Genomic DNA, 14,135 nt, shown 5'->3' with positions numbered 1-14,135 from the left:
AATTGCAGTGCAGTGTATGTGGTTAGAATTTAAATCAGCAATTAAACCATTGAGCTGTAGCTGTAGCTGTTGTTTAATGGTGGATAAAATTTTAAAGGAGGACTTTGGTAACCCCAAGCTCTCCTTGTGGAGTTTTGACAAAGTCGTCGGAGAGAGAATGATTTTGCAAAACAGATAATTAAGTTAACAAAAATAGTTTATAAAAGGGTAACTCTGCTGGCTATAATTGATGTCATGGATTCCTGTTTTATAAATTACAGTAGCCATCCCTTTTCTTTTTTTTTTATGAGCCAATTCCAAATTTGCACTTGACTAGTCTGGGGATAACAACCCCGGCCCTTAGTAGCCATCCCTTTTTATAACCATCATTTGAGGATCGATACTGGGTACATAAATTGTATTGTCCGGAATGCTCTTTAAAGGTTTGTTAAATGTTGTGCACAAATGCCCTTAAGTTTGTTACGTTCACCAAGATTGATTCTAAGATACCCCCCCCCCCCCCCCAACAAACACACACACACAAACACTTGAATTTGAGGTTTGAGGAAGACCCACTTCAATATTCTATCAAATAAAGTGGCCAATTTAAAGTAACTAATTTATTTTGGTAATTTTGAATTTCATCATCGTGTCTTTTGACTTTAAGGCTCTATTTGAATAAGGTTATTTTGCCCTTTTATTTGGAAATTAAGATTTAAAATTTATATTTTTGTTGAAAGTGTTTTTGGGTCCAAATCTACCTTTAATTTGGACTCAAAAAAATTACAGAATTTAAACTGACCACAAAATTGGTGTTATTTGAAATGACAATACTTTTAAATTACAAATTTTAAATGACATCATTTGAAATTTCTTTACTCAAATGCAGCTTAATTTTAATGTAGTAAAAATAAATTATATATATATATATACACATAATATAGGGCAATGGTTAAGTTATAGTTTATCTACTTTGCTAAATGACTAGAATATATCTAGATAAAAAGACATTTAATGCTTGTTTTATATTATTTTATAAGATTTTAATGATATTTAACAAAACAAAAAAATAATTTTAACCTTATAAAAAATTCAAAAGTTGTGACTGGAAAAGGTATTGTTGGTAAATAAAATGATAAATGACATAATTATCCTAACATTAATAATTGAAATGACAAAAAAATAATTTTATTTGGATAGATTCTATCCAAATAGATTTATCAGTAGTTTATATACTTTGTTTTCAAACAATGGACATTTATTACACCTTTTGTTCAACACAAAAACACTTCTCTTGGTTTATGATAAATACATTGTGTTTTTTTACTATTTTATCAACTAATAAAAATGTTTTGAGACTAAAAATAATGTATAGTAAATATACTTTGTCTGAAAATTTTAATGTGCATTTATTACACCTTAACCATTACCTTATGACAATGATTAACATTACCCTTAATGTATATAATTATACAAAATTTTAATGTAATCTAAATTTAAACGGATTGAGTTTGAAATACTTTCATTTATTATTGTTATTCAAACAATTAAATTTTAAATGTATAATTTCAAATGAATGAATTTAAAGGGTAAATTGTCCAAAAAATGTTGGGCTTTTAGTTTTGTTTGAGTTATTCCAATAGTATATCAAATTTGTATTTAGTTTTAATTTTATAATGTATTTCTATTTTTTTAATAAAACACCAAATTTCCTGTTTAGTTTCAATTTTATAATAACATAAATTGCCCTTCGTCCTATTGTGGTTTGGATCTTTTGTCAAAAAAACACTACGATATTTCTTTTTAGTCAGAGATCCTCATATTTTACCTTTATTGTTAAGGCACCCTTTTCATTAAGTTTTGATATTAAGGTAACATTTATTAAAATGAGTAAGATAATGTTGTTTTAAGATAAAATTATAATACTTTCTAGACTAAGATATGGAATGGTCAAGATAAGATTAAAAAATATTTTAAGATTTTTATCAAGTTAATTGTTAAATTTTTTGGAATGCTCTAGAAGATATATTCATCATTTTTTCTTATCTGTAAGATTTAAGATATGCTTATCTTAAGAGATGGAGAGATAAATATATCTAGAAAATAAGATATAAGAAGTTACGTAACTTATTTTTCAATAGTCACCAAATAAATTTAACACATTAGAAAGGATAAAAGTTTGAAATAATTTCTATATATCTTACATTTTTCGGTCTATATCATGATTAACAAACACTACCTAAAGGTATTAAAACTAATCAAAATTTTTTGACTCTCTCTAATAACAAAAAATAATACATTAAAAATTAAATTTTGGCATTAATAACATTATTTGATAATTGTATGGGCCAGACCTTAAACACCATGGCTACCCAAATCAACATTTAGCTTGTTTGCCCTCATAACAAGCTAGGTCAGCCTACCTTTGCTCACATGTACTAGAAGACAAGTTAGGAAGCAAAACTCAAAATAAACTCTAGAGAAACAAAGTAGAGAGAGAAATTTCAAATTTTGATTAAACTCTTAAAGGGTTACAAATGAGAGAACTAGACTCCTTATGTATACTTCAATACAATAGATGCATCACTTCTATTACCTCAATTGCTCCATTTTCCAACTACTACTTCCCCACCTACTACATTAATTTAAAATTTTCCTCTAGTTCAAGAACATTTTATAACATACAAGATGGATCCAAAACATATGAAAAATACAAAAGTACGATAGGAAAATAAAGTGTTACCAAAATATGTGAAACTTAAAGAGAATTATATAGAATCAACTAAGAGACCTAGAACTCCTTGGAATGCTTAGAAAAATCTTAGAATACTCTTGAAGGAACTAAAAACCTCTAGAATCTTCTAAGATAACCTCATGGCTTAGTTATGTCATCAAATTGAGGTGTGCCAAAATAAATAAGGTGTGACACTCTCCCCCACCTAATTTGGTAACATTCTCTTTGCCATCTCCAAAAGTCCTACTATGCAAGTAGATCTTTATGTTACCACAAATCTTCTTTTTGCACTTGTCTAGCTTCAGGCAAGTCCTTTCATTTGATTAGATATTTAATGTAGGAAGGTTGCCTAGGCATATTGGCAACCTGATCACCAAGCACATCTTTTAACTTTTTTTACTTTGCCTTATTCAGGGGGGAGCCAGCATAGGCCCAGTGCGGGCCATGACCCTCACTGGGCCTTGGCCCGCCATTAATTTGGCCCGCACTGAGGCCTACCCTAAATCTGCAAACCCTCCTATGTCCCACATTAATTTCCTCTTTCCCTCAAGCGCCTGCACTCAACCGCTGCCCACCCCCTTGCGCCCTGTCTTTCGCTCTTGCCTCTGTTTGGCTCGGTGACTCCGTCGCTCACTGACGCCGCCTCAGCCTCGCTCTGACGGCCTCGGTCATCTCTTCGCTCGCCCTCATCGGTTGCCAGCTCTCCCTCGGACCTTGGTCTCTCGCAGTTTCGCTCTTGCTTGCTACTACTTCTCTGAGCTCTCTCACAGCCTCGCTCCGTCGCTCGCAGGCGTCGTTGGCTCGCCCCTCCTTCGAGTTTCAGCCCTCCGTCACTCGTTGCCGCTTGCCTGACTGCCTCTCCGCTCCGACTCCGGCTTCAGCTCTCCGTCTCAGCCCTACTTCATGTAAATCAGTGAGCAGTACAGCAGTAAGCTTCTGCTTCAGTAATTTTTGTTGTAAAATTTTTTTTTTTTTCAATTTTAAAATTAATTAAGTGAACTTGAATTTTGTTAACTAATGTTGGGTTAATTGATGTTAGATTTATCAAAAATAAGTTTGTTAATGTGATGTTAAAGATTGATAAATAAGTTTATTAATTGCACAAGCATAATATTTTGATTATTGAAAAAATTGCACAGGCATACATAATTTGATATTTAATTATTGGATCAATTACACATAATTTGATATTTTAATTGTTGAATTAATTGCACAGGCACATATAATTTAATATTTTAATTGTTGGATCAATCACATAATTTGTGAATTTATGAATTTGTGCATTCTCTAATTATCATTTGTTATATTAAATTTGAAATAGTTATGGAGAAATTTTTAAAACGAAAAATTTTGTCATATGTTAATAGGGAGAAATTAAATAAATTATATTAATTTTTAATATATTTATATTATTTATTATTTTTTTCTTTAATAAATTTCGCCCTCACTAAAAATATTTTTTGGCTCCGCCCCATTGCCAATTCAACTTTCTCTATCAATGCATCAACAACCTTGTTTTTCTTCCCCAAATTGTACTCCATGGTGAAATTAAATTTTGCTAGGAATTTTTGCCACTAAGCTTGCTTTGGAAGTAATTTCCTTTTAAGTATAGAAGTAGCTAATAGTCATATTACGAGTGTAGATTAAAGAATATGTTTCAAGCAAGTAGGGTCGTTAGACCCTCAAGCAATGGACCACAAGTGTCATCTCATTCTCTTGAATCGTGCATCGTCTTTTTACCTCATTCAACTTCTAACATGTTGAGTCAACTTGTTTATATTAATTAAGTTTTTATGATTAACAAAATATATATATATAAATTATAGTATGTTTAATGATTAATAAAAAAAATTAATTATAGTATTTTTGATGATTAATAAAAAGAGTATTTTTATTAAATATATTAATTATAGTATCGAATTATTTTTAATTAATTTATAAAATATGTTTTCATAGTATATATATTACAAAAATATTATTTTTTATTAAAAATATTTTTTAGATTAATTTATTAAATATTTTTTCATAGCATATGTATTATCAAAAAAATTATTTTTTATTAAAAATATTTTTTAATTTTTTTAAAATTAATTTATAAAATATTTTAGTAGCATATGTATTATCAAAAATATTATTTTCTATTAAAAATATTTTTAATGTAATACCCCGGGAGCCCAAAGGAGGGTAGTATATATCGAGGATAAGTAAGGAAGGAAACAACACCAACTGGATACCTTTTGGGCTGAATGTTGGCAAAGAACTCTGGAGTTAAGCATGTTTAAATTAGGGTAGCTCAAGGATGGGTGATCCCCTGGGAAGTTCACGTAGGCCCATCAGGATAAGTTGTTCCGGTCCTTCTTATCGCTCGATGTGGGATGTTACATTTAAAAATATTTTTTCATAATATATGTATCACAAAAAGAATTTAACAAACCAGCCGCGTGCCCCTTAATTTGAACTCTTAATCTCCAACTAGCCGACTTCCCTTGCCAGTTGATCTACAAGGCTTTTTAAATATATAAGTACACATATTAAATTTAAGTTATACTAAGGATAAATTTTTTACCATTGAAAAAGTGTCCAAAATGCTTATAAATACTCTTCAAACTTATTTTTGAGACATCCAAATGTTTTCATTGCATATTCAAAGTACCAGAAAGCTTTCAAACACTCTTAGTAAAGCATCCAAACAATCCGAGACTCTCAAAACATTATTACACATCCACCGAAGAGCTACATCTTCTATAACAAATCCAAACTTCTCCATTTGAGATTGTAAATTTATTTATTTATTTAAATATTATTGCGTTGTATAATTTTCTTAATTTTTTATTTGTGTCCAAATATGGACAAATTATTTGTAACATTTAAATTACCATTGTGGATTATATAGGTTTCCTAGAACCGTTAAAATTTATGTGAATTTAGTTTTCAAGGTAAACTAGAGTGGAAACGTTGGTGTAGTGGTTGCCAAGAACCTGTTGTAATCTAAGTGTGTATCTAGTTTTCAAGATGAATTAATGTGAAAATCTTGATAAAATTGGTTTAGTAAAACCCTAATGGTGGTTAGATCTTGGAAGAGTGGACTAAGTGTGTGTGAAGACACCGAACTACTATAAATTATCTTATGCCTCATTTTATTTATTTTTCTTATATCTTGTGACTTACATTTATTATTAATCTCAAATATAATTTATTATATTTATCAAATATATATATTTTTTAATAAAATCATTGATAAAAAATATTTATTAAAATTAAGAAAAATTTTAATCACTCAATTCACATCCCCTCTTGAGTGGTCATAGCCTAAAAGACCAACATGACACTCATAAGCTATTGAATGACCAACCAACATCAAGACTCCCCCAATAGCATAACAAAAGCATTCATGTAGACTTCAATTGTGTGAAGCAATGTACACCCAAATGTACACTAAAAAGGGGGTGAATTGAATTTTTTATACTTTTGATTATGACAAATATTTAATCACAAACTATTTTGAACACTTTAAGATTGCAAAATAGTGGTATGAATATAAATTGAATGATCAACCTTTTACAGATTCAAGTAATCTTGCTGTAAAAACATATTGAACAAATTCAATACTTCATGATTTTCAAAGTCAATTCTAAAACTACAAGCTTGTTAGTGTTGAAAGAAAAGCTTGAATTTACTTATGAATGAATACAAGAAGGTAAGTACTTTGAGAGATTATATATTTTTTTGAGTTATAAAAACAAAAATAAAGCTATAGAATGAAAAGAGTAAGTGTTCAAATGAAAAACGAAATGAATAGTGCAACACATAAATATTTTATAATGGTTCGACTCACACAACCTACTTCACTACCTTGGTTCCTCATCAAGGATCTCAACCAACTTACTAGATAACTTTTTAATTAGAATTAGTTATAATCACTTTACAACGATTTTTCAAGAATCAATTGAAACTACTGTCTTTTCAAGAATTAGGTGTAATCGTTGTCTTTTCAAGAATTAGGTAAAACCTCTTATCTTTTAGGGATAAGGTGGAACCATAAAAAGCTTACAAGAAGCAAAGAATACAGAAGAAGATTATACAAAGAATTCCTCACAACAAAAATGAGCTTCTCTCATATTACAAAGATCTAAAGATAGAAAGATATAGCTCACACTCTATTTTTAACACTGATGGATAGATGTGGGCTTGGAGAAGTTCTTTTGCTTTAAGTCAAGAGTTGCATGTATTCAAGAACGACAATAACAAACTTATCCTTAGCTTTTACTTCATTTTATACTTTTTTTTATAGCTATTAAACTGTTATCAAGAGAATAAAAAAATTAATTTCATGCAAAAACAACTTTCTTTTCTCTCAAAATAATGGTTAGAATATTCAAATATCATGCTAAATGTGTGAGAAAAAAGTTAGAACAATATATATCTTAACGGTCAAAACTGTGCATTAAATGCATTTGTAACAACTAGTTTAATGATTATATTTTTTTTACTTCAACACGATTATATTTTTTTTACTTCAACACAACTTCTACTCAAGTAGATTTTGACAATAATCAAGTAGATCCATCATCCAATCGATTCGTAGAACAAGATAATCAATTGGATCTTCATCAACATAATTCACTCAATTGGAAGCTCAATCCACTCGAATACTTTTTAGAAACAGAGATCAATTTCGATTAGCTTGATATCCACTCGAGTGGGTCATTTGAATATTTAGGTATAGAACTATTATTACTCCAATACTTTAATTTCCTTAGACATTTGATCCAAACATATATGATGCTTGATCGAAGTCATATTCTAACTTCGATAAAAGCATAATATAGATAACCAACCCATTTGATCAATCAAGTCATTTTTAGAACTTTGAATGAATCATGCTAATACTCAATTGAAGATATACATATCAATTGATTGTTTATCAAGGTCCAAAGATTTGATTCATTTTAGTCACCCTAAAATTCACTTGGAAGACTACTTTCTTCGATTGACAAGCACAAAGGCTTGACATTAAACCTTGATTTTCTTTCTTAAATACAATGTTGATTACTCATTTTAAAACTTACAAAGACAAATATGAGATTGACAAGCATGTACTCAAATGAGTCTTTGAATGCTTGTTAGTAAGCCCAAATACTAACATATAAACACAAGAGTGTTGTTTGTGTAAGTTGGTTTAAAAACTAATTTTCCAATCACATTCACTTGGTCACTTATAGAGCTTTACTTCAAATGAGATACTTGAACACTATAAGCTCAAATATTTGAATATTCAATCACTAACATATGAGCACTTAAGTAATGGTTTGAAAGTTGATATTAAAACTAACTTTCACATTTCATTAACTCGATTGCTAGAAAGCAGAACAATGAGATATTCTACTATACATGACTTTGCAAATAATTATAAGTTGAGTACAATATCCATTTCTCAACTAAGTATTCAATTCTTTTTTCTAGATCATAGAAGAATCTTTCAATCAAAGCACAACAAGAATGCAATTACACGAGTAAAATGATTTCATATTCATTTTTACTCTATCAAATTCACATCAATCAAATAACTACCCATTACTTGACTAAGACAAATGCAAATCTGAACCCTATTCTTTAAGCTCTAAAATATTTAATTTAATTACTAATATTAAACTTACGAAAATTACTTGAAAAATGACTATATCTGAATATTTCAAAACAATACTACTTGATTGCATCTACTCTCTATTCTAGTGATAAACCATCACTCAATAACTAGATTGAGAAGTTGAATTCTCAGCAACTTGACCAAATACCGCTTAATTAAACAAACTCTAAAACCTTGATGATTTGATTAACAAACAATAATCATTCAACTTATAAGATCTTTAAATTAAATTTTAGAACACTAAGAATCTTAAGAATTTGATACTAGATATCAAATAAGCTCTATGAATCAAAAACTAAGGACCACAGCCTGAGTATATAAACATTTATTCAAGATTATTCAAGAACTTTGATGTTTGTCACTTAAATATCAAATATGAATATGAAACACATTACTTTTAGACTTGAGTGATAATTCCACATATTTTGAGCTCTTATAGTATTATCCAACCTTAAGCTTATGAGGTCCACTACTTTAAAAAAAAAAAAGCTTATGAGGTCCACATGACACTCATGCAGTATGAATATTAAAATATTCTTTAAAATCCTAAAAATAATAGATAAACATATTCAAATATAAGCCTATTGAGGTTCCTTGAGCTTTCTATTTACAAGGAAACCTTTATATATTTTATGAGAGCATAAAAATATAAGAGCATTGAAGGAAATCACGTACATGGCGGTATCTATAAAAATAAAATTTTTACCATGTATTAGATACACATAGCGGAATAAAACATATGTGCTATATACTTTTGAATATTTAAGCAACATGCATATTCATCAAATGAATACAAATAAATGCGTACCTGCAGACAATGTAAGAATGGAGTACATAAATTGTTTCTGTATTGAAACTGATTCCACCTCAAGCTGTAGTGGTCCTAATCTGTCCACACCTAGTATGCAATCCGGTCACATCTTTCCGAACTAGACACAGAGGTTCATCATCACCCAAATTAATTCTAGCTGCAACAGAATATTACAAAGGAATTGGAGGAAGAAGACAGAAGTACTAATTAATGCGGGAGACCCTCTCCCTAAATAATTAATCTCTTCCTCCTCAAATTCCAATTCCAGTTTCAAATTAGCCCACCAACCTCTCTAATCTTGCTCCACGTGGAACGCACAATTGGGCTATTGATTATGGCCAAAAGTCGACTTTCAGTGCCACCGAGAGTCGACTTTCTCAAAGGCAAAGTCAGCTCTTTATGCCTCTGAAATTTGAATCTTCTGAAGGCAAGAGTCAAACTCTCATAGCCTGCTGACCAACTTTTGACCAACCATTCCTTGAGACTTTGGGCACACAATGTCGATACCAAACACAATACTATATGATGTGTGACTTTATAGGTTCACTACCCGCTAGCAATCAGATAACACCAAAAATCCTTTCAGTACTAGCTAACCCCTTGACCCATCACCAGAATTTCTCCATATCCCGATGACAATCCGAGAGTTTCTGAATAGCGTTTAGCAATTGTTCAAGACAGTATAAATGACAGTGAAGTCTCACTTCAAGTGAACATATTACAGTTGACGATTACTGTGTATTATAATCCTTCCATCACCTAATGTCACGACTGAGTGAAAACCATGGAGTGATAAACTCACAAACTCAATAACTATATGTCTGATCTCATCAATGTGATTAGATGAAACCTCACGAAACTCCTTTTCTGACATTCAATCTATCCTGGCCAATGACTGTCCTATCACATTAACAATAGATCATATAAGACGTTCACCTCATCAATTACCAATGAGGGTGACAGATCTTATCCCCAACACATGTCTCCATATAACAACAATGCGGTACCACATAGATAAACATTCCTACCTCCCAATTGGATGGTTCGGCTCATCAACAAATCCCACACACCAATACACAAAACAGTCGTGCTAAATTAAGTCCAAGGATCAACTATACCATCACAATTATATGACATGACCATTATTCACTATGTTATGTGGTCAGTCATCCGCATCACATTCGACTGATTGTTCCCCAACGACCACCCATAGGTCTACTAACGACATCTCATGTCATATGGAGCGTGACGCACCATCCTCCTATAAGTATCTCATGTTGAATGAGGTAGTAACCCCTGTGCTAATCCATACTCGATTAATTGGAGTCCCCGTATATTTCCACCTATTAAACCACCTAGTTAAAGGTTTGGCACTAACATTGTCTGTCTTCATCCAACCCCCAAGATTCAAAGTCACCTTTAATCCAACCCTCTTTGCTTCATCCAACATAATGAAATTGTTAGTTGAACTAGTTTTAACCATGTCTTACACCATCTTTTCCTTCAACTAGGCTTCCATATTCATCAACTCGTTATCCTTCTTCTCTAATGACTTGGGCTCAACCTTGAAAACATTTAGAAGCTACAAGGAACCCACTTGTGCCACCCCATGTTCCATTTGCATCTCCTCCTTTTTTACCTCCATTTACCAAATCATTGCAATTAAAGTCCCTATCTTTGGGCATTCATCCATCTTTTATGGCCCTTAACAAACAAAACTAATGAGTTTAGAAGATAATACCTTCTTTTTCTCCTCAGTAGCAATCTTGCAACCTTTGTAATGGTGTTGTGGGCATCCACCAAACTTGTCCTTCTCCTTCTCACTATCTCCCCTACCAAATGTGGAATATAGCTTGGACTTTTCCTTATCCTTGTACTCACGTGGATGAAACTCATCAATGGACTTAGCAATGGAGATAACTTGATCTGTATTTCTCACATTATGCCATTTTAGCTCTTGTTTAGTCTATAATTGCAGCCCATCTTTCAAGTAGAATAGAAGGTCATCAGCACTCATGTTCGACATTTGTAATATCAAAGTAGTGAAATCTGTAATACCCTTGATGAGTCATGATAGATTTTATCAATTAAGAGAATATCGGTATATGAAAAATTTCATAATTGCCCTTGAATTAATGAGAAGGCACATAATATATAGGATGCCTTAGGAGGGGCAAAACGGTAATTTGGAGTCTCATCCCATAAAAGGGCAAATTATTTTTGAAAAAATTATTTATATTGGAGAATTGATTTTGAGAGAATTTAATTCTTGTTTAAATGCATGGATAATTAGAAATTTAAAATGGAAGCCAAGTAGGTTAATTGGTGACACTTGGCATGGTCTTATGAAACAAGAGTGAAATTTAAAGAAATTCATTATGGAGTGAATTAAAAGAAATTCCATATTAAATGGAAATTAGTCATGCATTTATGTGGGAAAATGTGGATTAAATTAAATGCCAAAGAAAAAGGAATTATGTCTTTAAAGAACAATTTAAAATAAATCAAAAAGAAAAGATTTTAGTCTCCATTAAATGCTTGAAAGGTTATGGGATTTAAATTAAATGAAAAATAGAGAAAATGGTCAATCTTGAAATTAGTCATTATTTATTAATTTTGAAAAATTGGAGAATTATAGGAGATGTAGCCTTGATCCAATGGTGGTGATTGAGTCTTGAAATTTGAAGAAATCCAATGGTTGGGATTTAAGCCTACCAATGGCATGGATTGCCACATGAGTAGGATAATTTCAAGAAGAAAGATAAGGGAGGGTGAGGATTTAATCTTCAAAGAAAATCAAGGGATGAGATTTAAGGGTGTTAAGTCTCTTGGATTGTATTTCTCTAGAGACTAGAGATGAGTTCTCTTAAAATCAAAGGCTAAGATTGAGTTTGGGAGAAGCACAAGGATTGTGCTTGTATTTGAGGGTTGAGATTGAGTCTCTTGAATTAAAGAAAAACCAACGGGTAAGATGTAATCTTGAGTTTTGGCATGGATTGAGTAGGAAATCTCTATAAATAGGGAGTTGAGATTTTAGTTCAAGGTTTTCCAACATGTGAAGAGAAAGAAAGTAAGAAGAAGATTAGGAGAAGGAAGAAGAAAGGCAAGCAAGAGGTAAGACTTATTTCTCTCTCATGAAGTAGCTTTTAATTTTTGTGTATAAGAGCTAAGGTTGTATTCTTTCTTCTAAGGTGACTTGAACCAAAGAGAGAGTCTTGACAAGTGGAGGCTTAAAGCTTCAAGGATAAAGAGGTAAAGGATAACTCCAAGTGGTGGGGTTTGCTTGCATTTGTACATGTTTTGAATGAGTTGCATGTAATGGTCTTATTGCATATTTTGTGTTCTAGTGGACCTATGGCCAAAAGAAGAACTAGTGATGAGAGAGGGGTTGGTTGGTGCTTTAACCTAAGTGGTTATAAGGGCATGGAGGACTACCCATAATATGCATTGCATTTGCATTACATGTTTATATTCTCATGTTACATTTACATTTGCATAGCACCCTTACTGAGCATTGGCTCATAAGGTCCTTTGACCTCTATGTAGGTGGAGAATCATCTAAAGGAAAAAGAGTTTTGAAAGGTTGAAGGAAATGAAGCAAGGGAATGCATGTGAAGTATATGTATTTTGTGGTTTAGTGGTTGATGTTGTATTTATTTTAGTTAAATATGTAATGAATGCTTAATGTGGTTGAATAGTGGCAAACTTGAATGTTTTGGAAGCCATTTGAAGTGTAAAAACATTCTGAAAAATTTGGAATTAAAAAGAAAAAAATATATATTTTTTAAAATTAAAAGGGGTGGCAGTGTGCTGGGCGCAGGGCGTGCGACTAGGCGCGCCTAGCGCGGCCGCGCGTGCATGACATGCGGCCAGCGCGCGCGCGGCCGTGCGCGCGCGACCCACGTGTTGGGGGCGCAGCTGGAGCTGCCCGCCCCCTACTGCTGTTTGGGACTTTTTATTTTATTTTATTTTATTTTCTGTTTATTTAAATATAATATGTTATTTTGGAAATTTTGAAATAAATTATGTTTAAATAAATAAACAAAGGAGTATTTTAGCCTCCAAATTAATTATTAAATTAATATAAATTTGAGACAATTGTGAAAAAAATTTCTATATTTTAGGAAATTAAATAATGGAGTATTTTCCTTACATTTTGAAAATGGATGAGGATGCTTGAGGTTTGAATTTCATAAATTAATTTCCTAAAGGTTTGAAATTTGTGATATTTTGAAATAATTAAAGGGAAAAATCAATGGAGATTTAATAAGAAAAATTTTATTAAATTTTTCCAAAGAAATATTAATCCAAATATTTTCTAAAGGAAATGAATGTGAGATAAATGGGTTAATAGTTGGGGCAAAGAAGAATCTATTTTCTTATAATTAAGGTCTTATGCCATAATTTATATGAAATTAGTGAGTTAGTTTATTTCTTTCGATTCTGGGAAGTCATCCTTAGCTCTTCATTAAAGAGTTTGAGAATGGGTGACACTTGTGAGGTTTCGGGTTTTATTTTCGTGGGGTCGTTTTGATAATTCCTGAACCCTTGAGTGGAGCGAAGAGAAGACAAAGCCTAGTTCCCACCTAGGTCGTTTCTCTTTGAAACGTAGCCGTCTCTTCATCTTTGCCCTAGAGTGTGAATAGTAAGCTGGCTATTCGTGAGTAACACCCGTAAGTGGGAGCGGGGCATTACAAAATCCCTCACATGATCATTGATACTTCCCCTTTGTCTTAGCTCACAAAGCTTTCTTCGAGCCTCCTCAATCACATTCTCGGGGTAGAATTACTTCTTCAACTCTTTCTTGAAGTCTTCTGAAATAAGAATGGTGAATTTGTTTACCTCAATTTTAGTGTCAACATACTTTATTTTCCACCACAACATAACATTATCAATAAGAAAGTAAGAAGCATTGTGTTCCTTGGCAGTCTCATCTTCCACCTCAATGCCTTTCAGGTATCTCT

This window comes from Diospyros lotus, chromosome 15, assembly GCF_014633365.1.
Source record: "Diospyros lotus cultivar Yz01 chromosome 15, ASM1463336v1, whole genome shotgun sequence".
Lineage (NCBI taxonomy): Eukaryota > Viridiplantae > Streptophyta > Magnoliopsida > Ericales > Ebenaceae > Diospyros > Diospyros lotus.
This window is presented reverse-complemented; position numbering follows the sequence as displayed.